At 39.7% G+C, this 26,971-nt stretch overlaps 1 protein-coding gene across 1 annotated transcript in view; it reads right to left on the bottom strand.

Moving 5' to 3' along the window:
- Positions 1 to 26,655, bottom strand: part of SPARCL1 (SPARC like 1) — a 48,527-nt gene extending 21,872 nt beyond the window's left edge. The window contains exon 1 of the mRNA XM_045997148.1: positions 26,284 to 26,655. The gene's annotated coding sequence lies outside the window, so the exon portion shown is untranslated. The remainder of the gene's footprint in view (positions 1 to 26,283) is intronic.
- Positions 26,656 to 26,971: the final 316 nt, after the last annotated feature.

Below are 26,971 nucleotides of genomic sequence, written 5' to 3'. Positions count from 1 at the left end.
CCGCACCCCAGGCAGCTGGCCTGCTTTCCTCCTGGCGTGCTAGTCACCACCTCTCTGGGAATCCCCTTTCCTTTGCTCTTTTCCTGGATTTCAGTTCTTGCTTCCTGGGTCCCCTCTGTTTTTCTTTTTTTGGTGTTTTCCTTCATTTCATGGAGCATATCCTCTAGAAGCTTCCAAAAGAAACAATATATATGGGACAGAAGTTTTGAGACTTTGCATATTAAGAAAACATGAATATCTTATCCTTCACTTGATATTTAGATCAAACATTCATTTTCTCAGAATTTTAAAACATATCCATTTTCTTTAGTTTCCAGTGTTGCTAGTAAGAATACCAATGTTGTTTATTCCCCAATTTTAAAAAAATGAGAACTGTTTTTTTTCTTTCTTTATGTAAGCTTTTAAGTTTTTTCCCCAAGCTTCAATATTTGTTCTTAGTATCTTAGATATTATTAATATCTTAGTATCTAAGATATTACAATCTCTGCCTTAGTTTGGATCCTTTTAAAAAAACTATTTTTTTTAAAGATTTTATTTATTTATTTGGCAGACTGAGATCACAAGTAGGAAGAGAGGCAGGCGGGGTGGGCGGGGGAGCAGGCTCCCCACTGAGCAGAGAGCCTGATGCGGGGCTCAATCCCAGGGCCCCAAGATCATGACCTGAGCCGAAGGCAGTGGCTTAACCCACTGAGCCACCCAGGTGCCCCCTGAGAAATTTTTACATGTTAATTCTTTGATAATTTTTATTACTCTTTTTTTTTTGTATTTTCTTTCTGGAATTCATAATAGTTAAATGTCAGAATTTTGGGGTTGGTTCTCTAATTTACTTACAATTTTTGCTTCTTTTTTCCATCTTGTTTATATTATTCTGGAAAACTTCCTCAATTTTATCTTTTTCTCTACTACTAATTTTTTAAATGTTTTGCTCACACACTTTAAATTTATTTCCTGATGTTCCCCCTTTTAGATGTTATCATCTTTTTTCTTTAGTGTGATATATACTCTTGTTTTTGAAGATATTAATATTTAAAAAATTTTCTCTGAACCCTATATTTTCTGTTTCCATATTATTCCTGTTTTTCTGGTTTACTTTGGTCTTTGATTTTTATGTTGAAAGCTTTTCTCGAATGTGCAATGTCTTGGTTGTATGGTAATATTTAGTAGCAAGTCACTAAAAAGCCAGTTCGACATTTCGCAGGCAGGGCTTGTCACTCTGGAGAGCTACCATGGAGGGGCTCAGACAGTAACCTAACACTTTCGATGCGATGCCCTCGATGTCATTGTCAGGTTTCTTTTCTTGGGGAGCTCCCCCCCCAGCCCCATGGGGAAGATCTTCATACTTCCTACCCCATAGGTGGGGTAAAAGCCTGGTTGCTTCATGCTGTGAGATGAAGGAGTGAAGGGACTGGAAATCTCTCAGGGCATACACGGACTCTCACTTAATCCCCAGATTTCTGTATGGCATCACATCCCACCCTCCATGGTGCCTCTCTAAAGCCCAGGGCCAGAGAATAACCTCCTCTTTCCTGTTTAGGGTGAAATGGGGAGTCCTCTGTCAATGCCAGCATGAGGAAGAATCTGGCATCAGTTTATCTGAGAGGCTTTCAACCAATCCCCCTGATTTCAGCCTCTACCCTTGCCTCAGCTTCCAAATGACCTGGTATCTCCAATTTTGAAACTTTTTTTGAGTTCTGCAGTGGGAACTGGCTTCTCTGTTTATGGCACCCTTCTCTGAACCTCCTTAGATTTAAGCTTTCCCTGTTCTTCCAATTGCTTGCTACGTTCCAAAAATTTGCTGATATCTTTTGTCTTGTCACCCTCTCTTTTTTCTTTGTCATTGTGAGTTTATATTATTATTTTTCCTTTCCTATCATTATACTGGAATTTTAGCAGAGTGGCAATATATGCATATGTTTCATCTATACTATCTAATGAACAGTTGATTTCTATTTCTTCATCTGATTTATATCTCTGTTACTACCACTGCTGCTGCTGCTGCTGCTGCTACTACTATTTCTAGGACAAAGGAATTACTAAGGTCTTTGGTTCTAACTTCATTAGCAAATAAAATTTTTATTAAAGAAAAGGAGCATACAGGTGGTAGGACAGACTTCCTTATCGTGGTAGAAAAAAATAAGAACACATTTTTCACCTATCCCATTATTCCGACTAGGGAATAGTGTGTTGGAAGAATGGAGATTAAAGATTGAGTGTGGGGGAAAACACAAATCACTTGTAACCTTATATCACCTCAAATAAACTAATCTGTTCCATTTTTAATGAAAATAACATGTATGTACTCAGCTTGGAGACTTAAATTTAATTCCTCTAAAGGACCCCTCTGAAAATGACTATCCATAACTTCAGGAATTCAGAGTACTAACAGAGGAATGTGTGTTCTGTTTATATCCTTAAATAAACATTATTTAGAACTAGTAATGATGTATAACAAATACTGGAAGTTTATATTATCAAAGTGCTCTGGTTTTACCAAGCAGATTTACAAATGGGATAGTATCTTCTTCAGCCTTTGCAATAACCTCACGATGTGGGAGATGACGAACGGGGCTAGAAAGGCTATGACAGGACATGCTGGAGGCGAGAGAGCTGTTAAGAAAGGAAACTGGCCTTGAAACCCGCTTTCCTGGCTCCTGCGCTGGTGCTTTCCCAGCTCCTTTGCAAATCAAGATCTCCATTTACCTCTTATACAAAGATGCATGGAAGGAGGAAAAAAACCCTAAGCCAGTATGGGAACAAATTGAGAATTCACTTTAAATTTTTAAATAAAGAGTTCTGGTATTGTTAGTTTCAAGATTTTGCATACACAGCAAATATATTTTTCTATGTTGAGGAAGAAGTCTTATCATAGAATGTTGGTTGGGTTATTTGATATCAAAAATCCCTTTCAATAATGCTTTTTATTATCTAAACAAGGCAAAAACATAGAAATTCAATTTCCTTTGGATGAAGTACAGGTTTAAATGAAAATATGCAGCAACACCCCACACCCCAAATTCTAACACTTCAGGGATATTGAAAATATACCTTGGAATGAAAAAAGCATGTAACTGTCAGGAGAGCTGAATTCTGGTTCCAACACTGTCCTTCACTGGCCAAGAGACGTTGGGTAATTCACTTACTCTTTCCTAGATACAGTTTTCTTAAGTGATGAACAATGAAGCAGGTGACCTTGATGATCCTTCAGCTCTAATATTTTATACTGCTAAAGTGAGATAATTCTATGAATCTCATGAACCACAAACTGCTGTTATCTCTTTTCCTTAAAATACTAATACCATTGAAAATATATTGTATGATTTTATAATATCAAAATGAAACATTTTATATTGTGGTATTTAACGCTTCAAGCACATAAGTGGTATCTATTTCTTATTTCTATTATTGATGATAATTTAAAATATTTTATGCTCTTAGTGAATGCTAATGTAAAAAGTCATTGAAAAATGCAGTTTCCTTCCCCTATATTCAAAATTTAACATTCATTCATTCATTTAGCCAGTATTTATTACATTTATGGAACTACAGTCATTTATCTTTTAGATCAGCATATTACTATTCTACTAGCAGTAGGAAACGGTAAAAATACAAAATACTATAATTTAGTGCCGGCTTTCTTTATCTTGGCGCTATGAACTTTTTTGGGTGGGTGATTCTTTGTAGTATGTAGAATGTTTAGCATTCTTCTGCGTGTAGGATGTTTAGCAGCAACTGTGAGACTTCTACCCATTAGATTTCATAGCAAGTCCCTCATCCCCCACCAGTTATGACACCAAAAATGTCTCCAGATATTGCCAGGTATCCCCTGGAGGATAAAATTGCCCTGAGGGAGAACTACCAGTTTAGTACAAGGAGAATGGTACTTTGGGGTTAGGAAGATGTGTATTTGAATTTGGTCCCGCAGCTGCCATCTATGTCATCTTTAGCAAATTACTTAACCCTCTGAGCCTCAGAGTCCCTATCTAGAATGGGGATAACATGTGTGACGGTTAATTTTAGGTGACAGCTTAACAGGGCTGCAGGATGCAGGAATCTTTCCTACATTCATCACAAATAACAATGAAATGAGGCTAAGAGACTGTTACCACATTTTCTTACAAATGGTAGCAACATAAAGAGGAAGGAAGAATCATCACAAGTATTGTGGGTTTCAAGACTAGTTTCCCTTGATTTTAGTTCTTAGAGCAATGTGTATAGCTCATTAAATTTGAGAAAAAAAATTCCCTTTAACTTGATCATAGGATCTTACATAATTCCCTTTGTTTTCTTAAATGGAGCCCAGCTGAATGGATCAAGAAGAACCGTGTCAGGTTGGCCAGGGAGTACATCACTCTTTCACTCTTTTATCCATTTATTAAGTGCTTACTAGACACTACCTAAGCACAGGGCTACATGGTTCCTGTCTGAAGAATGTAAAAGGAGGAGGTCAAGTAAATCAATGATTTAATATAATGTGATGTATACATAATGCAACAGAAATAGGGATAAAAGACATCTGAAATCAGATAATGCTACCCAACAACCCCAGTAGCCCTACCCCATCCTGTCCAAAGCTGATTGTTAAACATTTACCACTGGATAGTTCTGAGAACTATTTAAAGTCAGAACAGATAAGAGTTAATGACCAATTGGATACTGTTGGAAGAAGAAAAGGAAGAGTCTTGGGTTATCACATTTCTAATTTGGGCAGCTGGGTAAATGGTGGCATTCATCACCAAGATAAGGGATTATAACAGTGAATTATCCATTGCCCTTGGAAATACAGAGGTAAGAATCGAAGGAGAGTAGGTTTGGTGAAATGGTGTTGGTGTGGGCCAGTCTGCAGTGACTGGGGAGTAGAAGAAGGAATGAAGACAATCAAAGTAGACCACTCAAGGTAGTTGACTATGAAAGGAATCTAAGAGGGTAGCTAAAGGGGAATGTGTGGTCACTGGAAATTTTTATTTGTATTAAAATGTGGTCATTAAAGTATCTTCTATGCTGAAGGGAAAGCATAAGTAGTGAAAGATAGATAAAGAGAGAGGAGATGTGATAAACAAGGATAACCCTAGTGAACTACAGCTTTTGGGCCTTATTCCCTGTGACTTTGGCCTTGGTCTTACGACTTGTTTTGGCTAATGGGACAATATCAGGCATGATGCCAGCAGAAGCTCAGTAGGCACTTACATATTGGGATTTGTCTCCCTATGAAAGCCATTCACCATGTTGTAAGAAAATTTGGACTAGAGACTAGCTGGGACCTCTGAATGATAAGTGGCCACATAGAAGTCTGGGAAATGAAAGACGATCTTGGATGGTTCAGCTTCAGCTGAGCTCCCAGCTTGCTGGAGCCACGCGAGTGACTTTAGACAAAAATCACCAGAAGAACTATCCAGGTGAGTCCTGTTCAAATTGCAGAACCTAGTGCAAATAAGGGGATTGGTTTTAAGCCACTTAATTTTGGGGTGGATTGTTATACATCACTGTTATGCAACCACCCCAAATTTGGGGTAGATTTCAGTTATGCACAGATAACTGAAACAGGCGGAAAACAGAGAAGTTGCCTGAGTCATTGTGAAGGCAACATTGCATGCACAGTGATTAAAGACAAAGACTCTGATTCAGAGCACTACTACTTAATTTGCACAATCTTGGATAAAATATTTAACTTTTTGATGCTCATTGTTTATCTGTACGATGATGATGAAGATGAAGGAAGATTATAGAATTTGTTAAATATTTGCTGGTCTATTATCAAAGCACAGGTGTTAGCTTTAACTTTGAAGAGAAGAGGAATTCTTTGTTCTTTCAGACAAAAGGAAAGAAAGCTTAACAATAAGGATATGTTGAGGCAAGGCCCCAGGAATTCATTAACTTGTACTTAGCTATACCTCTTTTTACATTTATATACCATTTCACAGTTATAAAAAACTTTCTTGTATATGGTCTCATTTGATCCAATAAGGAAAGGAGGTAGACAACATTTGACTATAAAGAGATGGAAGCCTGAAGAATCTAAGTTACTTGGCTAAATGTGCAAGACTTAAGAAGTGAGCAAGGATTAGAATGCAGTACTTTGGACTCAGAATCCAACATTCTCCCATGGCTTCAGAACAAGCTGCAGACTAGAAATCAGAGATTCTGGCTTTGGGCCCTGGCTCTGTCAAGTACTAAATATTACTCTAAGCAAATTACTTCATCTCTCCAAACTTCATGTACAGAATGCAAATAACAATTCCTTGCATTGTCAGAGGGAGCCCCTGAGGTGGAGAAGCTCTTTGCGAACTCTGAAGTAACATATACATGTAATTGATTGTTATTTCCATCATTCTGCCTGGTGCATCTCATCAATATTATCGTTGTAGTCATTTAAGTCTTGTATTAGTTGTGTTATAAAGAAAACGAATCTTTAATGTTCCTTTACTTTTTTCCCTCCATCCTTCCAGGTCTTCCTCCCCTTGGTGATCTTAAGCTTCCCGGGTGTCTTGGTTTTGGAACATTTCTACTTTTAGTTCACTCTTTAAAAATAAACTCAAACAGACATGTCCTCTATTCCACACATTTAAATTCTAGTTTTCTACATGCATCTAATCCATACTTAGGAGATAAGGATATTCCTGAATTAATGTCTTTCTGGTCTCAGGTAAGAGGTATTTTCACATTGTTCTTAGCCCAAAGGAGCTACCACAACGCTGAGAATCTTAGCATAGCTGTGGGAAGACTTATTAAGACATGAAATAAGTACAGGGTTTGTCACATGACCTATGGTGCCTAGTCGTGCAGGTTTTTGGAGAGTCAACCCAATATTTCCTATATGGTCCCTGATTATTTACTGTGTCTAGAATGGAACTATTTTTTAGTTCCATTTTTTAGTTCTATTTTTTAGTTCTCATGTTTATTTTCATACTGAAATAAAAGACAAAATTTAAAGACAGGATATGACTGTGTCATTTAGAATGACCCAAGTGGGAAACCACCTCAAATTTTCACTTATAAAGCAGATGACTGTGTTATACTTTTAAAGACTAGACCTCGTGGAACAATCTAGTGTTCAGAATGTAGAAGGCCTTGAGTTCTTGTGCTGTGTTCCATTTTGTCCTTCAGACCAGTCACTGGGCATTTTTCCTTACTGAGCTAATTGTATTTGCCACACACTGATCAAAACAATTTCACAGCCTTTAGCTTATTTTAAGATTTGTGCTGATTAGTATAAAGAAGACAGAGTGGAGAACGTTCCTGGGAAATGAGAGATATTTTGAAAACAACTGTCATACTGAAGATCTCAGGGAGGCTCAATTAGCTGATGCTTGCAAAGTACTTTGAAAATGAAACCATGATGTCCTTGCTAAGCATGACGAATACCATTTAATCTTGGATCAGTAAAAAGTCATATATTTTGAGACATTCAAATTTGGTGTGTGCGCTCTACAAAATGCAAATTGTTCTTTGTTATAAAAAGAACAAATACAACTCTTGGTGAAAAATGCAGAAATAAGACAAATTTTTGAATACAAAGTTATTAGTCTAGGGACTTAAGTAAGGAAGTTGATGTGAAATTAGATAATGTTATTTCGCCCAAATTTATGTGTCTATTTAGAGGCATCGGCATAGCTGAGAGAACACTTGGTACTGAGTTGGAAGATCTGAGTTCCAGAACTGATCTGCCTTTGCCAGCCAAGAGACTTTTTGTCAAGTCACTGATTTCTTTATCTACAAAACAAAAAATTATAGTACCTCTCCTATTTATCTTCTAGGGTTGTTTTGAGACTCAAATGTGATCATATAGTCATTTGGTGATTTCACCTGTACAAATGAAATGAAAGATATCATTTCTTTGAAACATTCATAAAGCAAAAATGGCTTAATAAGTCCAATCAATACTTTGCAGAGACTTTAATTCATCCCTTTTGAGTTCTTTCCTTTTACCACTCTTTCTTTTTGTGGGTCTAGAGAGGTTAGGGATGACAGATGGTGGAGAACTTTGAGGAGAATCTTTTCCTTCTGTTAGAAACAGAGTGTCTCATTACCAAACTTTCATGAGAACCTCACCTGGAATTTTAAAAGATGACAGCTAGACTGAATTTTATAGGAGTGGCCTTTCGGGGGGAAACCTAGGATTTGAAATTTCAAATGCCTGAAATTCTTCTACTGGACAGCCCATGTTGCATCAAAACAAACATCTAGATGAAACATTTGGTATGACAGAAACAGGTCTCCCCTTTAAGAACCAAACATCCATGAATGTCAACTCTATTCTAACTTGCATGGGTAGCTGTCTTGAGACAACTTCTAACATTTCTTATTTCGCACACATAAACATTACAGGACAGTAAAGATAGCTGTCAATTGTCTGCTGTCCCTCCTATTGAGAGGTCTAATTCTCTGCCACTCGAATCAGACTGGCTTTAGTTACTTCACCAAATGACTGAGGTAGAAGTGATGTTCTAGGACTCTGGAGTTTAGCTCATAAGAAGCTTTCCAATTTTGACTTATGTTTGCCTAACTATAGCTTTATTGAAAATGTAGGTTTTTGTCATTAACTGTTATATATAATAGGTAATATAATGTCCTGTATTTTTTGAGATTTTACATATGCCAGCTGCTAGGCTAAGGACTTCACCTGTGAACCATCTGTTATTCCCGTCACTTCACCTCCACCTCATAAAGAGTATCCATCCAGTGAGAGCTTCTCGAGTTCTGTGCCACTGTGCCCAGTCATGAGTGACAAACATGCGAGATTTCAAAAGGAATTGTTTCTCAGGGACATTCTCAAAGATTTCTCTCTCTCTCTCCAGCATGGAAGAAATTAGTATATTCTTCCTCTTCTACAACATATAATTAAAGGATTACTTTATTTATATTTAGAGGATCCCACAGGCTTATCTTAGACAAGACTGTGCGACAGCTATGTTTTGACACCTCTTCATCATTCCTCCTGGAGTTCCTCATCTGATCGTATCACTCGCCACTCACTAATCTAACCGGGTCTCATTTCACAACTATACATGATGGACCCATGAAGGCAGTGCTCTGTTCTTGCCCTCAGGCATTTGCCAGCCCTTCTGAAAGTTTCTACCATGGCCTATGTTAAAAATGATTCCAGGGGCGCCTGGGTGGCTCAGTGGGTTAAAGCCTCTGCCTTTGGCTCAGGTCATGATCCCAGGGTCCTGGGATTGAGCCCCGCATCGTGCTCTCTCCTCAGCGGGGAGCATGTTTCTCCCTCTCCCTTTGCCTGCCTCTCTGCCTACTTGTGATCTGTCTGTCAAATAAATAAAATCTTAAAAAAAAAAAATGATTCCAATGGGCTAAGAGAGCATGAAGACCTGAGCAAACATGGTATCTTTATTTATTTTAAAAAAGATTTTATTTTTAGGTAATCCCCGCACCCAATGTGGGACTCTAACTCACAACGCGGAGATCAAGAGTCACATGCTCCATTGCGTAAGCTAGCCAGGCACCCTGAAAACATGGTGTCTTAAAACCAGTTACAGGTTTTCACTGACATATAGACAAGGTCAATTCTTCTGACTTTTGTAAAATTCAGGCTGTGATCCCACCAGCTCCTATCATATTACATAGATGATTCTGTAACTGAAGCTAAATCAAGTATGTAAAAATGCTTTGCTTTGGGAGCTATTTGAGAGTGGTGTACTGTGAAAAATTATTTTGGCCATATTTAATTTTATTTGCTGAATCATATTACGATATCTGGCCTTTTATTTCCTTTTTCTCTGTGGATGCAGGGTTTTCTTATATTTACATTTATTTTTTTCCTCCCCCCATTTTTCGCATATACTTAAGCTTAAGCTTTAAAGTTCCCCCACTTGAATGTGCTCCTTACAAAGCCTTGTACCTAATTTTGATTTTTCAATTTTAAAAAAGAAGACCCAATACATACTGTAAACTTCTGGTTTACAAATTCTGAATCTACTCCTGAGTATGGCATCCCTGAAGGCCTGTGGCATTTGTCATGTTGCAGGACTTAATAATACCTGAATGATTTGCTCCATGTTGTTACTGGCATGACAATTCACCTTTGAAGCCTAGCGCATGATATGATCAGATATATTACTCCTATTCTTTCTTTGCCGTTAGCTCTTTTCTCTACAACCCACCCCCAACCCCAGCCCCATTTATTTCATTCCCTACTTCCCTGAAATTTCTTTCCCCTGAATGTCAGGTTCTTAGCTTTCTGCTCTATTCTTATTTGACTTTCCCTTATTAGTTAAACTCAACAAGCAAAATAGAAAACCTCTTTGGATTCAATGGAAATTGTCTCCCTTTTGTTAATAGAGTAAGTCGGTTGTTAAGCTCTGCTAGTTGGGAGAGGAATTTCAAGTGCTTTCAGCTCTGTGAATGCACCAAGAACTATTCACTGGGGTAGTTCTCTTCCAGGATTAAGAAAAACAGCAAATCATACCTAAGAACAGTTCCAAGTAGCCTCATTCTCATGGTGTTGGGATCTGCTGGGGAACAATGGTGGGCTTTGATAAGTAGTGTTTGTGAGAACCACTAATGAAAGGACTCACTCTAAGCAGAAGTCCCTCCAGGATTCAGCACATGGTTGAAGTCTCTCATGTGCCTTGGTGAGGGCCAACACATTAAACAGGAGAACAATGGCTTTTCCCAATGGTGCACCGCTACACACTGCCTTCTCCGTAAGAAGCAGATACAACAACCTTAAGGAATCTATGGCTGACGTTTGAGAAGTTCTTTGAAAATAGGATGAAAAACCTGGGCATATTCATGCCTTCCAAAGGGAAGCTCCAGAAGATTCATTCTAGCAAGGAGAGGACACAGCTGGTCTACAGCTGTTAATTCTACTTCTCCCATACTGGGAAAAGATTTTCCCCCAACTGAATATCTAGAAACCTTCCATCTGCTCCTCCAGATCCACTCTACAGTCACTCTCCAAGCCTTCTCCAACCTGAGCTTTCCCAGAGCCTGTGTGAATTACCTCTTCAGGTTCTCTTGCCTGATGGTTTCTGTTGGGTTCAGCAGGTGGGGTGCACTGCAGGAGAAATGTGAGGGAAGAAGGAATGCAAAATCAGGGTATGTATTTTCTCAGCTCCCTCTCTGTGACTATGCCCCTCTCATGAAGGTCACAGCTCCCCTCAGTGACCCTCTCTATGCAGCATTTTCTGTCTGAGTTTAGAAAATGCTCCCTCCCCTGGCATGTACAAACTTAGTTCTTATTTGCCTATTCTCAGAACCTCTGTGGCTTCTCTATACCCTGCTCACACTGATGAAGGAACAGAAGGCCAGTTGAGGACAAAGCAAAAGCTGACACCCTCCAACCTTCCCCCACCCCCACTCCTGGGTGGGACATCTGTGACATTCTTTAGGAATCTCACCACCCATCTTAATGTTAATACCTTGCTAGAGGGCAAAATGACCTTGGCAATGGCAAGGCCTCTGCTATCCGGTATCTTGTAGGTCTTCTTTAGTATATGAAAGTTCTGTTGAAATCTCCCTTTTCCTTACTTCCCCCAGCCACAGGATACATAACCTGCCACCCCTCATAACCCTGGGGCAGCAGCTCTTCCTGCCCACGGGTCCTGTCCCCGAGTTTTAATAAACCACCATTTTGCACCAAAGATGTCTCAAGAATTCTTTCTTGGTCATCGGCTCCGGACCTCACCCCACCAAACTTCACGTATATTCTAGAACTTCATCAACACCTGATAAATAGTCCCTTAATACATTCTCTCAAATCCCCAAATTCAATTTTTCTGCCTAGATCTGTCATGTCCTTGCTGGAACCTTGACCAAACAACACTTGATTCAAAATTTAGGATTCATGGGTTTGAATATTTTCAGATGCTCTGCCAATGAAGCTGCCTCCTGCTCCCCCATGCTGCCCTGTTTCAAGTCCGTTTAGTAGTTGCTCTGGGGACCCACTTGGAACCCTTGAGCTGGTATGAAGATTATTTTAAGCTGAGGGCATTTGAGATTCAACAGATGCAGAAGGAAGCCTTCTTGGAGCTTCCTTTACCTGACTAAAAGCAGAACCTTCTGAGAAACGAGAAATGCCATAAATTCCCTCTTCAGGGAAGCTTCTACTCCTGGGAGAGAGACCAAGAGTAAACCTACATAAATTCCCTTCCAGAAGAGTTTTATGGCTCTGAAGAAGAAAAACCAGTTATATAATAAAACATTTTCACAAACTCTCTTATCTCCAGTTTGTTCTACAAACCCATTTGTCTTTCCTAAAGAAATCTTTTGCCCTTTCATAGAAGCTGTTTCTTCCCCCACTCATTCCTTTCTCCTACTAAGTTAGGTATATAAGCCTTAAACTTTAACTGTTTAAGGAGCCAGCTCCTGGTTGCATACGGATAAATCTTTTTCTCCTGTTAACTTGTCTTTTGTCGGTTTAATTTGCAGTCCCCAAACACTGAACATAAGAGGGTAGAGGAGCACATTTCTCCTCCTTTGTAGTGCCTTACCTGGGGGCACATTCTTCTTTTTAAATGGAACATAGCAGTCCTCATCTTTGGAAAGAATCTAAAGCTACAAGGTATTCAAATGTGATTAGCACTCAATAAAGATGGTTTTGCTGATATAATCATAAGATTTGAAAGGTGGATTGAAGAGTTTTAGAAAGAAATATGGGCCGGTAGCTCTGGGAGTATTTTGTATTGGAACACGACTTTTTTTTTTTTCCACTTTAAAGTACTCTCCCATTTTGCTTTTCATGCAATCTCCAGAATGTTAGGACACCAGGATTAATCTGGAACCTTAGGAAGTAAATTAGTCTCTCTGTTCTTTCCTCCTCCATTTTGTAGTCCTTTCCTATGCCAAAGGAAATCCAATTCATTAACTGAGGCTGACTAAACATTGTAAACATCTGTTCTAAAACCACTGTTTTGGGGTAGTCCAAACATGCAGAAAATTGCCTCATCAAGAGTAGTTTAGGGGCCCCTGGGTGGCTCAGTGGGTTAAGCCTCTGCCTTCAGCTCAGGTCATGATCTCAGGGTCCTGGGATAGAGCCCTGCCTGCATCAGGTTCTCTGCTCAGCGGGGAGTCTGCTCCTGCCCCCCACCGCAACTGCCTGCTTCTCTGCCTACTTATGATCTCCCTGTCAAATAAATAAATAAAATAAAATAAAAAGAGTAGTCTAATTAGCCACATTGAAACAAAGTTGTATTTTGGATGAATAACATTGTATAAGGGAATCTGCTGTTAATTCTTTTTGGACAATGACTATTTTCAATAGCTTCATGGCACTAAAATGTACATACTACATTCAATAACTATGCTATGGATCTTTAAAGATACTAGCCCTGTTATCAAGATGCTGGAAGTGTGAGGTGACTCAGCCACCTCCAGCCAGGATTACAACCTCAGGCCTTATTTGGCCACCATCCAAATACCGAGGATTTGGGAAATATAAAACAAAGAACCAAACATAAAATAAGCATGGGCTAGATTTTTGTCTGTCACCTTGTGGGAAAAGAAAAGAAGTTAATCATATCCAGAGCTCAGACTATAGTAAACTTCTGCTCTCCTACCCACAGTATTTTTCAAATTATAAGAAACCATTTGCTTTTGAAATCAATCACTTTCAATTGCTTTCAGATTACAAGGAGGCATCCATTAGCTGTTTTTATCAGTAAGCTAAAACCATACTCCTCCTTTGCCCCCATAGGTATCTAAGAAGCTATTAAACGCAAGATCACTGGGAGTTTAAATCAAAAGTTTCCCCAGTTTAAGACAAAAGCTTCTAATATCTACCTCTACTTATATTTTAGGAAGTTGCTGAAAAGTTTCCTGGAAAGAGCTTAACCTGCTCTCCACTATGAGATCCCCAAAGGTTCCTGTTCTGTGCTGACACTGGGAATCAGGGAAGAGAAAGAGAGGGAAAGAAGAAGAGGGTTCAGCATTTGTGTTTTGATTCTACTGAACTCCAACAGAATGCTGCATGGATACAGAGTTAGCTCCAAGTTGTTTGGTTCCCAATAACGCGTTGAGGGGACCCTCTGAACTAATGGCTTGAGAGTTAAAAATGATTCCAGTGAACAAAGAGAACATGAAGGTCTGAGCAAACATGGTGTCTTAAAACTAGTTACAGGTTTTCATTGACCTACAATCACCATCAATTATTCTGACTCTAGTAAATCTCAGTCATCTTTGCTACTGGCTCCCTATCATATTATTTAGATGATTAGGTAACTGAAGTTGAGTCACTATAGTAAAAAATGTTTTCCTGTTGGAGGTATTTGAGAGTCATTAAATGGTGAATCTTATCTTTGTTTATATAGTTATATTAACTTTATAGATGTGGCACTTTTATTTGAGCCTATGGTAATTTTATCCTGTTAAAAAAAAAACCCATTGCTCCATTCCTATCTAATTAAAAACCCAATAGATAACTGGATGCTCCTTCTAAAAATCTTGCCCATTTTTGGGAGTAAGCTGCCAATCTGGATTTTATACATATTCTATGACTACGGTGATTTGTAGTAGTGATAGATACTTGATTAGAACGTGGTTAAAATTTTTTTTGTTTCAGCAATTATAGACTTATGCCAGCCAGGTACTTGGAAAATATATATTTCCACAAAGGACTATTTTGAGAACCGTCTCTTTTTATCTTGTTTAGGGTTTACAATTTGGGATGACCCTTCTTCCAGCAGCACTGCAAGTGAACAGGTACCTGAAAGGGTAGCACAGGACACTGAAGATATCAGGAACAGATTATAAGAGGATACTGGATCTAATAACTCACTTTTTTCTTGCTTAACATATTCCAAATTCAATTTAAAAAGTCATCTTGCTGAATCAAAAATGTGTGTCTGCAGAGTGGCTCACAATTTGCTTTGCCCAACTTATGGATGCTTGAGAAAATCCTGAAAAACTCCAGCATCAGATATAAAAATATTTTCCTTTTTATGAGGATGGGAGTCGTGATAGATTATGACCACCATTCCTACTCAGGGCAAAAGAAGGTCACTGCAACCTTTCTGCATAGCTGCCTAAGAGAAGGCAGAACACAGGCACACCCCCTGCTTGAAGCCTCTTTGTTTGGCTTCCTCTTGTATCAAAAGGATTGGCTTTCACCCTGTGAGAGGTTGTAATTGGATTTTAGCATGAAAGGAGGTTGTAATTAGATTTCTCAGCAGGTCTACAAACTCTGTCGCTGGAAAAACAAGGAAAAGGCCCTGGATATCCTTTCCTCTGGCAGGGAAGGTAGCTCAGCTGAGCCCAAAGGGATTGGACTGAACCGCACAGCAAAATAGGCCATGGGTGGGGCGGCTGGGTGGCTCAGTGGGTTAAAGCCTCTGCCTTCGGCTCAGGTCGTGATCTCAGGGTCCTGGGATCGAGCCCCACATCGGGCTCTCTGCCCCACGGGGAGCCTGCTTCCTCCTCTCTCTCTGCCTGCCTCTCTGCCTAGTCGTGATTTCTCTCTGTCAAATAAATCAAATATTTAAAAAAAAAATAGGCCATGGGTGTGTCAGCCACCCAGATTGATGGAGCTTTGTCAGCTCTGGCCCTTTAGATGGAGGGTAGAAAGCAGTGCATGTGATAGCTAAATATGGTTTGGAATGCTGCTTTGTTAGGGAATACTTCTGAATGGGACTCTCCAACTCTTGGTCTCTCTAGCTCTTGATATCCAGAAATTTCTGTCTCTTAGAGAAGGGAAGGGAGCCTAAAGTTTGGCACTCGGTAGAATGTCATTCTCCATCTAGATTTAGGAGTGAACTTACACAAACCAACAGAATATATTCTGGGTCCTCTGATTCATTTTGGGTTCTTATTTGTGGCTGGCTGCATTTCAGTTTCTATGATATTTTCTAGAGGTTTAAATTAGACTAAGATTGGGTCAGAGTAGACTTTTGTATTTCAGTTTCAGTTTCGATAGCTTGGTAGGACATTCGTTCAATTGATTCATTTGATACACTAATTTTAATTAAAACTTAAAAAGATAAATTGTATTTTTGAAGTTCTGCATGTTCTCTCATGGCTTAAATCCACCTGTTTGAACCAACTCTCTCCACTGGGTACTCCTTGTGTCACTATATACCTCTTCTCTCTCTTTATCTCCCTTCTCTTTTCTTTTCTCTTAAGCAGTAACAAGCTGTCTGGCCACTGCACTAGGAACGGGTACATAGCTATCCATTCTCTAAGGGAGGAACAGGGTTGGAATCTATTCTTTTCTATCTCTTCTGTTGGCCATGTAAATAACTCCTTGGAAATTTTAGTGCTGGTAGTTACTGTTTGAAGTGAATTTCCCTCATGTTGCCTGGAAGTCCCCAGGCAGCCGAGCTGCCCCCTCTCCCCCAGGATGTTGGTTCCTTCACAGGCAGCTTCAGCCAAACTTACAGGTCCTTCCCCTTACTTCTAGACCAAGGAAACTAAAAAAACCTTCCTTCAACATTTTTGGTTTTCAAGGCAGATTATGACTATTGATCTGTTCATCTTACCTTGTCTAAAGTCCAACAAACTGAGAAATACATACCATATATACCCTAGAAAAAAGAGAGGTTTGCTTTGACTGTATTCTCTATTTGTTTTTCTTCTTACGCTTGGCATGTCATTTGTTAGACCATGTACATCCATGCTTCTAGATAAGGCCAGGTAGATCTTCTGCTGAATTCATTTACGTCAGAGGAAGACTGTAGGCTGCTATTTTTAGTAATTATTAAAACTATGGAAGAATTTCCTTTCAGGGAAATGTAGTAAACAAAATGATTACCCTATGTATTTCATAATCAAACTCAAACAAACCCTTTTCCTTCACTCTGTCTTTATAAGACAGCCAAAGGCTTTGTTATTGGAGAGGAAACCCTTCAGTCACCCTTCAGTCATTTTGGCTGACATGTGCATATGGTTACCTGATCCAGAGTTAATACTGATGTTTCAGGGCTTTTAAGGTATTAATGAGTCTCTTGGGAGAGCTCTGTAGCTTGACGTTACAGTTATCTGAAGGATTAAAACAAAAGATTCCCTTCTATTTTGAGTTCTCTGCTGAGTCACCGTCTACATCAAGGTGTCCCAGCCCTGTGAATGATACAGATTTTTTGGAGCTCTGACTTTCAACTGGCTGTCATTCTTCCTAACCCAACCTACTACCCTATGGGGCCAAGTGAGGGTTAAACATGGTTAATGCTAGTTGGGGCACTGAGTCTAACCAGAATTTAACAGAGATGGTAAAGATACACATTAAACATGAATCAAGCAGGGGGAAAAACACTTAGTGCTCAGGGAAGAGGGCATCATGAGGAGAGTTGCTTAGGATTTGCATTTCCCATCGGTCTGCTCTTTGCTCTCACAGGAGTTGGCCTTTTCTCTGTCCCTCAAATAGCCCATGATCCTCCTTGCTACAGGGTCTTTGTCCAAGGTATCAAAGAATTCTCTTGCCAGCTCCCACTCATCCCAACACCACCACCCAACACACACACACACACACACACACACACACACACACACACACACAGGGGCATACAGCATACAAGCACACACAGAGACATCAGAGAGTAACACCCATTTAGCTTTAGATCAGGGAAAGCCATCACTGACCTTCTGCAGGGGTCAGGCTGCTTACATACTTTCTTAGAACAAAGGGGCTTTGTCCTCTTAACACTTGTTTCAGCATATAATTATATATAATACATATTCAAATATACTGTGAATTTTTCACCCCCAGAATTATGTTATGAAAAGGAGGGACTTGCCTTATATTCTAATGCTTCCGAGATCTCTCACATTAAAGACCACCGTCTCAATGACTTCATTTTGAACAGCGAAGTACCATTTCAGGAAAACAGCCTGAAATGATCTCAAGCAATGCTTATTTTTGTCGTGCTTAAGGCGGTCATCTTCACAATAAAAAAGGGAGATAAAGGTATTTCAAGCAGATGTGGTAATTATTCTTGAGGTATGATTTCATTATTGCAAGTGTTAGAACTGCAGTTTTAGAAAACCACACCTTAGAGACTCAAGTGGTTTCGAATAAGTCCTTCTGATGTGGGAAACAAAGGCAAAAGAGAAATTAAATTTCTTTACTTCTTACAGCCCATTGACAAGTCCTTGAAACAGGCAGAGTGACATTGCTGTAGGAACTCAGCTGCCTCAATGTGACACTTTGCTAAGGACAAAAGGCAATCTTAGCCTGACTCCCCAGGATCTTGTAAGTCTACTTTAACATATAAAAATTGCTTTGGAAACTTCCTTTACCTCTGCTCCTCGAAATACATGTTGGCAATCATACCCAAAGCATATGGACCCACGGATATACATCTGAAGGGTCTCATGACTGAGACTTTGTTTTTACTAAACAGTAATAAAGGACCTTTTCCTAATAATAGCTGGCCCCCTCAAGGTCCTGGAAACCGTGTTTTCAAAATACCTTGGAGGCTTGTGTTATCCCTAAGCCCTTCCCAACCTGATAGTATCTAATAATCAGCCACTAGTCATGACCCCACTGCAGCTCTTTCTGCCCACGGGTCTTGTCCCCGTGCTTTAATAAAACCAGCTTTTTGCACTGAAGGTGTCTCAAGAATTCTTTCCTGGCCTTTGCCTTCGAACCCTAAGATCTTTCCCACATCACTTGAAAGAGGGCTGGGAAAAGCAATAAAGTAATTAATACATAGAGATCATTACCATAGAAAGAATTCATGCTTGGGGATCCAATTTGCAGCATTGGCAGATTTTTGAGAAGTGTGTTATAAACAACTTGCAGAGGACTGATGATGCACTAGCCTGTACTAGAAAATTACAGAGTGGGTTCAGTGAGTAGATCTTAGGCATCTTAAGTATACATTACAACATACTCTCCATTTGTGCATTTAGATCCTTTGGCTGAGGATCTTTTCATTAGAAAAATAAAATGGCTTTGTATTTGAGGTCACCTTGTGCACAACCACTTGGGCATAAGCACTTTTTATTAATGTGATGATTTTTTTTTTTTTTTTAACAGGGAGATGTTTATATTTGAAGATGCTCAAAGAACTATGCCTTCACTTTTTAATATTTTTGCTGGATATATAATTCTAGATTGGCAACAATTTTCTATCACCCTAAAGATATTATTCAGTTGTTGATCATATTTATCACCATTTTATCTTTTCTGTTAAAAACCATCTTTTGGTTTATTTATTGGTGTTTCAAAGGTAAGGTTCTCTCTCTCTCTCTCTCTTTTTTTTTTTTCCCCCTGGCTGCCTTTAAGATTGCCTTAGTTTTCAACAGTTTTACTAAGATACATCTAGGTAGACTGTTTTTTTTGTTTTTGTTTTTGCTTTTTTTTCACTGATGCTGCTTGAGGCTAACAGAGCTTCTTCAGATAAAGTTTTTAAAAAGTTCTGGAAAATTCTCAGCCGTTATCTCATCAAATTTGCTTCTGTCCCATTTTCTCCCTATTGCCCTTCAAATGCTAAAAAGTCTAACATTAAAGATATATTAGATATGTTCACTGTCTCATGTATTTATTTTTAGTCCCTATGCTTCATTTTCGTTATTTTCTATTGACTTTTTTTCCCCTCATTAAACCTATCTTTTGCTCTGTCATATCTAATATCTAATTCAAGTACTGAGTTCTCAGCTTCAGTTATTATATTTGTTCTCTCTTAGAATGTCCACTTGACATTTATACACCTCAATTTTTTTGGCAAAATTCCCCATCTCGTTATTTCATCCATTTCATCTTTCCTTCATTTGCTAGAACATATCAATCATGATCATTCTGAAGGCCTCATCTGCTAATCCTAATCAATATCTGAATACAATATCTGAAATATGTTATTTAAGTCAGTTTCCATTGTCCAGCTTTTTTTTCAGATTTAGTCAGATGATCCTATCTCTTAGTATCAAGTCATTTTATTTAAAAGATTTATTTATTTTAGACAGAGAAAGAGAGAGCAGGGCAAGAGGCAAAGGGGGGGGGGAGAGAATCTCAAGCCGGCTCCGTGCTGAGCATGGAGCCGAACGCAGGGCTCAATCTCATGACCTCGGATCATGACCTGAGCTGAAAAGATACTCAATCGACTGAGCCACCCAGGCACCCCTCTTAGCATTGAGTCATTTTTAATTAAGTGCTGGATGCTGTATATTATGAAACTTTGGAGAATCCAGGTACTATGTTTCTCCAGAGTAGGTCTACTCTGACTTCTGCCAGGCAGAGTAGAAAGCATTCATCACAAACTAATTAGGGAGTGAGCTGACTAGAGACTGAGTTGCAGGTGTGGCAGGCTTTAGCCACTCTCAGTCAAGGACATTCCTACAGCACAGAACTGCAGTGCTTCCAACTGAAAGCGCTGTGCAGAGAGCCCCTCCTCAGCAACATGAGACTGCAGGACTCTCCGCTTCTTGGCGGGCGAGAATTCTACCGCTAAACCACCAAGGCACCAATACACTCCGTTTTTTGAAAGTGTGTGGCTGAATTTTAGCATTCTGCTGTGCAGTTTCATAATTCTGTAAATGTCTTGAAGGGGAATCAGCAATGTTTTTAGTTCTTTTAGAGCCCCAATCTCTACCTGTTCGTCTATGCTCAAACAACTCAGCTCTACATGGCTGAAATCAGATTTTCAGACTCTTGTTTATAATCCAGAATCCAATTTCCCAAGTGAAAAGAGGCTGCAGGTTGTCATTTTACCTCTCCACATTTTCCCTCTAGAACCTTAGACATTCTGGTATTCCTTGCTACAACAGCTCTGATGTTATGCAAATCATTTTTGAATTGAATCTGTCTTCACAGATCTCAGCAGTAATATTGATGTGTTCAAGTTCCTATCTGACATGCATTTTCTTGCCCTATTTTATTTTCTTTATATCATTTCATTTCTTCATATCATTTATTTTCTTTATATCACATCACTACTTCTATCGTATTACATATTAAGGATGTTTTATGTCTAACTTTCCCTACTAAAACGTAAGTCCCAAGAGAACAAGGGCTTTACTGAATCCTCAGGGTAAAATCAGGCTGAATATTGACTGACCCTGGTATTCTTTCTCATCCTATCATGCTTCACTTATCATGACTACTTTTGTCATCTAAAGACAATGCCAGGGAGCCTGGGTGGCTCAGTGGGTTAAGGCCTCTGTCTTCAGCTCAGGTCATGATCCCAGGGTCCCGGATCAAGCTCTGAGTCAGGCTCCCTGCTCAGCGGGGAGCCTGCTTCCCCATCTCTCTCTCTGCCTGCCTCTCTGCCTACTTGTGGTCTGTCAAATAAACAGATAAAATCTTTAAAAAAAAAAAAAAAAGACAATGCTTATTTTTCTTCTCTGTAATATTCCAAATGTCCTTATTGTTTTTCAGTATGAGAGAAGAAAAAAACTAATTCTACATTTACATATTCTTAGTTAAAAACTCTTACTCCCCTCTCTTCATGTTTCCTTACTTTCTCCTCTATAAGAGAGAGGAATTAGAGCTATATTTCCTCAGGTTTCTCTCCTTCATTGTTCCTTGCCTTCATTTGACTGTTGAGACCCTGATGGTCATTCCTCTCTATCCTGACTCCCTGCTGTAGAAGGAGACCTACTCTCGGTCTCAGGATGTGCCTTCTACAGCAGGCTACAGACCTGTCTGTCTCTAACCAGGCTTTCTGGTATCCCACATTCTGACTCTGCTACAAACAGAGCCTGGGAGTCAGGCCACACTTCTCATCACAGTTGAAGGGCAAATATATTCAGAATCTATTCTGCAGGCCCCTCTTGCCTGCAAAAACCAGGATTTAAGAAGCAGAGTATAAAGTCCCCACTCTGACCATGGGTTCCAGTCATATTCTCCAATCCAGGTCTTCTGGAGCCATGAACTTAGAAGTTACTCAATGCTCAGTAATGAGGTAGATATTTTAATCTTCGACTGGCTCCTATCTATTCTTCCTTGGCTCCCACATCAACCTGTAATCCATATTTTCATCCAAGTCTTCAGGCATTCTCTTCTCTCCAGCGAAGGGTCCAAACTTCTCACCCTTTAACTGGTCGCGGGCTGGGTGAGCTCGGAGCGTGGCTAGAGGCTGGGGATACGGGAGTGATTGGGTGTTGTCCTCTGGGGGCGCACTGAGGAGTGGGGCCCCGGGCTCACGGTTCCTCCGGGCCGGAGACTAGGAGGCCGCCATTTTCATTCCCGTCCTCCGGAACTCTCAATGTGATGATTTGTTGAATGAGAGTCTCCCTACCTACACAGTAAGAGCCACCAGAACACAGCCCCTCTCTCTATTCACTCCTGCAGCACCTCTGGCATTTCTCATGGTACAGAACGTTGAATACATGAATTGTTTGAGACAAAAGATTACTTGTGTACATAATTGCATGGCATGGACAACACTGGAGAAACTAAAATAGAAATTTTAATATAAAGCATCTTAATAAAAGCTAAGATATTTTGATAACCTTTTATTCTACTGTTAATCAAAATGAGAATTTTCTTTATTCGTTATAAATGTAAGAACTCTTCTTTCTTTCTTTTTTTTTTTTTTCTCTTCAGGCATTCAGTGGTTCACATTTATATGATGATAATTCTGAGGCCTGCGTTCATTACAGTTACTCATTGGGAAATTCCGAGTTGGAAAAAAGCTATTGCTATCAGAGTTAGACACAACGATGAAAAGTACTAAAAGAACTATGACTTCCTGAGCACTTACACCCATTCTTTCAGTTAATCCTACAAACAGTCTTATGCTCATTTAACAAACAGGGGAAATTGAAGCCTGGAAACCAAATAGTCAACCTTGACCACTGGTCAGACCCTGGAATAAGAGCCTTACACGTACAACCTCATTCGATTCCCACAACAGTTTTATGACTTTATTAGCTCTGTTTTACAGATGAGAAGACAGAGGCAAGGAGATAGAAGACTAGAGAGTGCCAGGCTGTGAGCCCAGGGAGACTGCCCCAGGATTCTCCTGGATAACCATTCTACTGTGGTGTGTCCTGAAGATGGGAGGAGCCGGGGGAACTAGGAAAATGGATTTATTCTGGCTGTGCAGTGCGTGCTATGAAGGGAGGTTCTTTCTTTCTTTCTTTGCCTTCCCAGTTGTTTTTCCCCTGCACTCCAGAGGAAACTGGTCACTGTTTCAGTAAGCTTCTTGTTCATTTTCTTAGCATCGATTCATTGACTCTCGAAAGGAAACATTTAGCTCCTGCAATTGGTGTACATAAGTGGATTGCATAATAGGAAGGAAACAAGCCAGGACTGGAGACTTCTTTTCTAAAGAAGGATTTTAGACCCGACTAAGAGTTATTTCACAGAGTGGGTCATGAAACTCGAGTCTCTCTATACCCTTTCATTGCTATGACGACAGGCTGCTCCTGCTACATGTAGCCAGAAAAAGCAGCTGACATTTCAATGTGAGGAGCATAGGGGAGAGGTTTACAAAAACAGAAAACAAAACCCAAACCCTTTCGTTTGAATTTCAGTTAGAAAGGGGAAAAAATACCCCCAGAACAAGCCAAAACCCCTATTCTCGCCTTTAGCAAAGATAAGAAAGGAGAAATATTGGGGGCCTTCTCCCCTGTCCAACTAGGCCAATGAAACAGAATTGACTGCAAAGCAGCATTTCGTCTCTCTCTCTCTCTCAATGGCACTCTGAAACAGAAAACTCCCTTTGGCTTCGTTTGACTGGCCATTAAGAAGCAACTAATTGATGAAGGAGTAAAAGACGGTAATAAATACTTCACGTCGAGCCCCTCCACCCCACGGGAGTACAACAGAGTCAGATTTATTTTTGCATTTCTTTGGGTAAAAAAAAAGACAATTCAAAGAATATTTCCTTCCTGATCCCCAATTTTGTTAGCAGAAAAATCACTTCAAGGGTATAACTGAACACTTTCTCCTGGCGTGCCCTTCTGTCAGGTGCTATACTTTGTATTTAAAAAATACCTCATTTAATTCCCACGACAACCACATTTGTGGGTATTGTTATTATTATTATTATTTTTAAAGAATTTATTTATTTATTTGACAGACAAGTAGGAAGAGAGGCAGGCAGAGAGAGAGAGGAGGAGGCAGGCTCCCCGCTGAGCAGAGAGCCCGATGTGGGGCTCGATCCCAGGACCCTGGGATCATGATCTGAGCAGAAGGCAGAGGCTTCAACCCACTGAGCCACACAGGCGCCCTGTGGGTATTATTATTACTACTTGCTTAATAGATGAGTAAATAAAAGACCTTGAGGGAAAACCAACAGTAAATTCCCTTCTTACAGAGTTCTCTTTGGGACATATAGATAGGGTGGTGTGTTCATATTAGCTATGACTGATTGCTTACTTCACATGCACCAGGCATAGCTGTTTTCTTGACTTAATGTCACCACAGATCTCTGAGGTGGCAACTAATTTTATAACCCTCATTTCCACAAATGAGAAGCCTGAGGCTCAAAGATTCATTTGCCGGAAGTCACAGAGCCTAGCAAAGCCCAGATGGAAATCAGGTCTGTATGTTTCCAGAGCCCCTGATCTGACTGACTTTATTAAACCATGTCCCTACAATCGGTCAAGACCACACGCTCTGTTCCCCAGAATTCTGTCCATCTTTTGGTGCCCAAGACAAAAACCAGGCTAGCCCCGGCTGGTACTACCACTGCAAGCTGAGCCTTTGGTGGAAGATGCCCGGTGGGCCTGTATGAACCAGACACCCCAGCGTTGCTAGGCATCTCTTAGACTCCGCAGGCCAACTGCGGAAGTTCCTCTCGGTTTAAGGGGCCCCTTTCTCCTTCACTGAAGGTTGTTTCAGAAGGATATGTGGAGGGAAAACTGTAGTTGTTTTTGTTCTTTTCGGTGGAAAATGATTCCTAACACATTCTGGACACTGTGCTAAACTTGAATAGCAATGCTTGTGTACTGCTACAAATTAATGGAATAAAAATGACAAGCTGTCAAGAGGAAATGAAATGAATAATGTTCGGGCGTTGTCTAGAAACATCGCCCTTCATTTCTGTCATCACCGTTCTTTTACGTAGTTGATAAGTGGAGCTGCACACGAGAAAGACTGGGAACTGAATCCCAACAGACCTGGAAAAGAAGCCTCAGTGACTGCTGAATGGTTGTACAGAAATTCCATAAAAAAAAAAAAAAAAGACAAGATTCATTAATAACATGTACATATTCTTTCGGTTGACTGGACGATAAGTGGATGAAATAGACTGCTCTGCTTTGCTAGATCTTGTTGAATGAACAGAAATATAAATTTAAGTCTTTCCTAAGAAGTGTCTTTTTTTTAAATAGTCAAAGTTAACAGTAGTCGTTACCATCAACGTTTAGGTGAATAAGCTCTGAACTGAAAAAAAGTTGGTATCCAAGAGAAAGGGGAGAATTAAAAAAAAAAAAGATTTCTGCTGAGTTGGATTGAGTGAACATTTCTACTCAGTGTACTTAGGCTGTGGGCCAGAAGAAAGCTCAGATACAATGCCAAGGTGACATACTTAACCTCTTTGCAGATTAAAGGCAGTGCAAAAGAGATACTCTTTCTGCAGTACCTCTTGGTTAGAGTATCAACAGCATCAATCTGCAGTTGAAAGCATGGTTTTCTCCTGCAGGGGGACTCTAATACCTAGGAGGAATGAGTGAGCATGACTTGCATTACTGTTTTTCATTTCAGCAGAGCCAAAAATGATAGTACCTTACTCTAGAGGAGTTACCATAATCTCCTTAGCTCTTTGACTCCTCTCTCTTCCCTTTCCCTCCCCAAATAAGACATCATTACGAATTAGAAAAATTTTATGTGTGTGTACCTTTAAAAAATGGTAGAAGGAGACAAGAGATAATTAGTCATAAAAGTATAAAAGGGAGATAGAAAAGGAATAATAGTCATAATAATTAAAAAATAATCAAAGATCATAGTAGAATAGGAATTTTCCCACCTTTTGGAAAAGCGAAATGTTCCATTTCTACTTGCTGTTAGGTACAGACTAGGACAATGATGGTGATGAAATATGTTCAGGTAATTTAAACATGGAAAACGCTTTGATTTGAAAGTTTAAAAGAAACCACATCCCTTATGATTTATTTAATATATTTAGCAAAATATTTCTACAAAACCCATTCCCAGATTCAGACGTCATCAAGATCTGATGCTAATGTGACCAGCAACGGTTCTACATTTGTGTTTGTCGGCGACATTAAGAACCATCATTTATTACTATTTACTATTTAATCTTGGAGAAGAAAAGGAAACATGAATATGAGAGATAAACTTGCCTTTTTAGCTTTTCTGTAAATCACACAAAAGGATTTTTTTTTTGTAAATAAATGGCTTTGTACTAGGAAAAAAATTTTAGACATCTTCATCAGATCATACAAATTAGTATAACAAATGCAATGAGATGATACAGTAAACTTATAAAAATTTACCTTCAGGGATGTGACTGGACCCAGAGCCTTGATACAAAATTGGAGTTGAATCTCCTCTTTGCACACAGCCAGGAAGTAAAAGTTGGATAAATAGCCAAACTCTTTAAAAAATCTCTTCTCTCGTTAGCTCTGCTTCTCTTCCCAGAAACACACTGAGTCTGTTGGAGTTGAAATTCTGCTGCTCTGTCAACTAGTCGGGGTCTGAGGTGACAGACAAATGTGGAGGTTGGCAGCGGGTGTGTTTCAGGCTGTCATCGTTTTTGTTGCAGATTCCTGCAGTTCTCCAGCAGGCTGGCCTCTCGGAGGGCGCGAGGAGCTTTCCAGGCAGTGCAAGCCAACCGGGAACGAGCTCATCCTGCCTGCGACGATGGGGTTAACAGTCCTCTCCTCTAGCTCTTGTTCTCAGAGGCTAATAACTTGGCCAGAACAGAAGCACGTGGCTCTTTATGCATTTTTTTCCTTTTTCAAACAACCCTAAAAGCAAGCAGGATCCCTTTTTTGGGGATTTTTATTTTAAGACTTTGAAAAGAAACTCTGCTGTTGTTTCTTCTTAAAGGAAATTGGGGGGTGGCGGTAAGGGAAGGGGAGAAGAATAATTACAGCAGATGCATTTTTACACTGCTTAATTGGAAACTGTTCTCACGAATACAGTCTCAGTTTTAATAGAAGCGGGATACCTCAGATACTT

Source organism: Meles meles, chromosome 2 (genome assembly GCF_922984935.1).
Source record: "Meles meles chromosome 2, mMelMel3.1 paternal haplotype, whole genome shotgun sequence".
NCBI classification, from domain to species: Eukaryota; Metazoa; Chordata; class Mammalia; order Carnivora; family Mustelidae; genus Meles; species Meles meles.
This window is presented reverse-complemented; position numbering and strand designations above follow the sequence as displayed.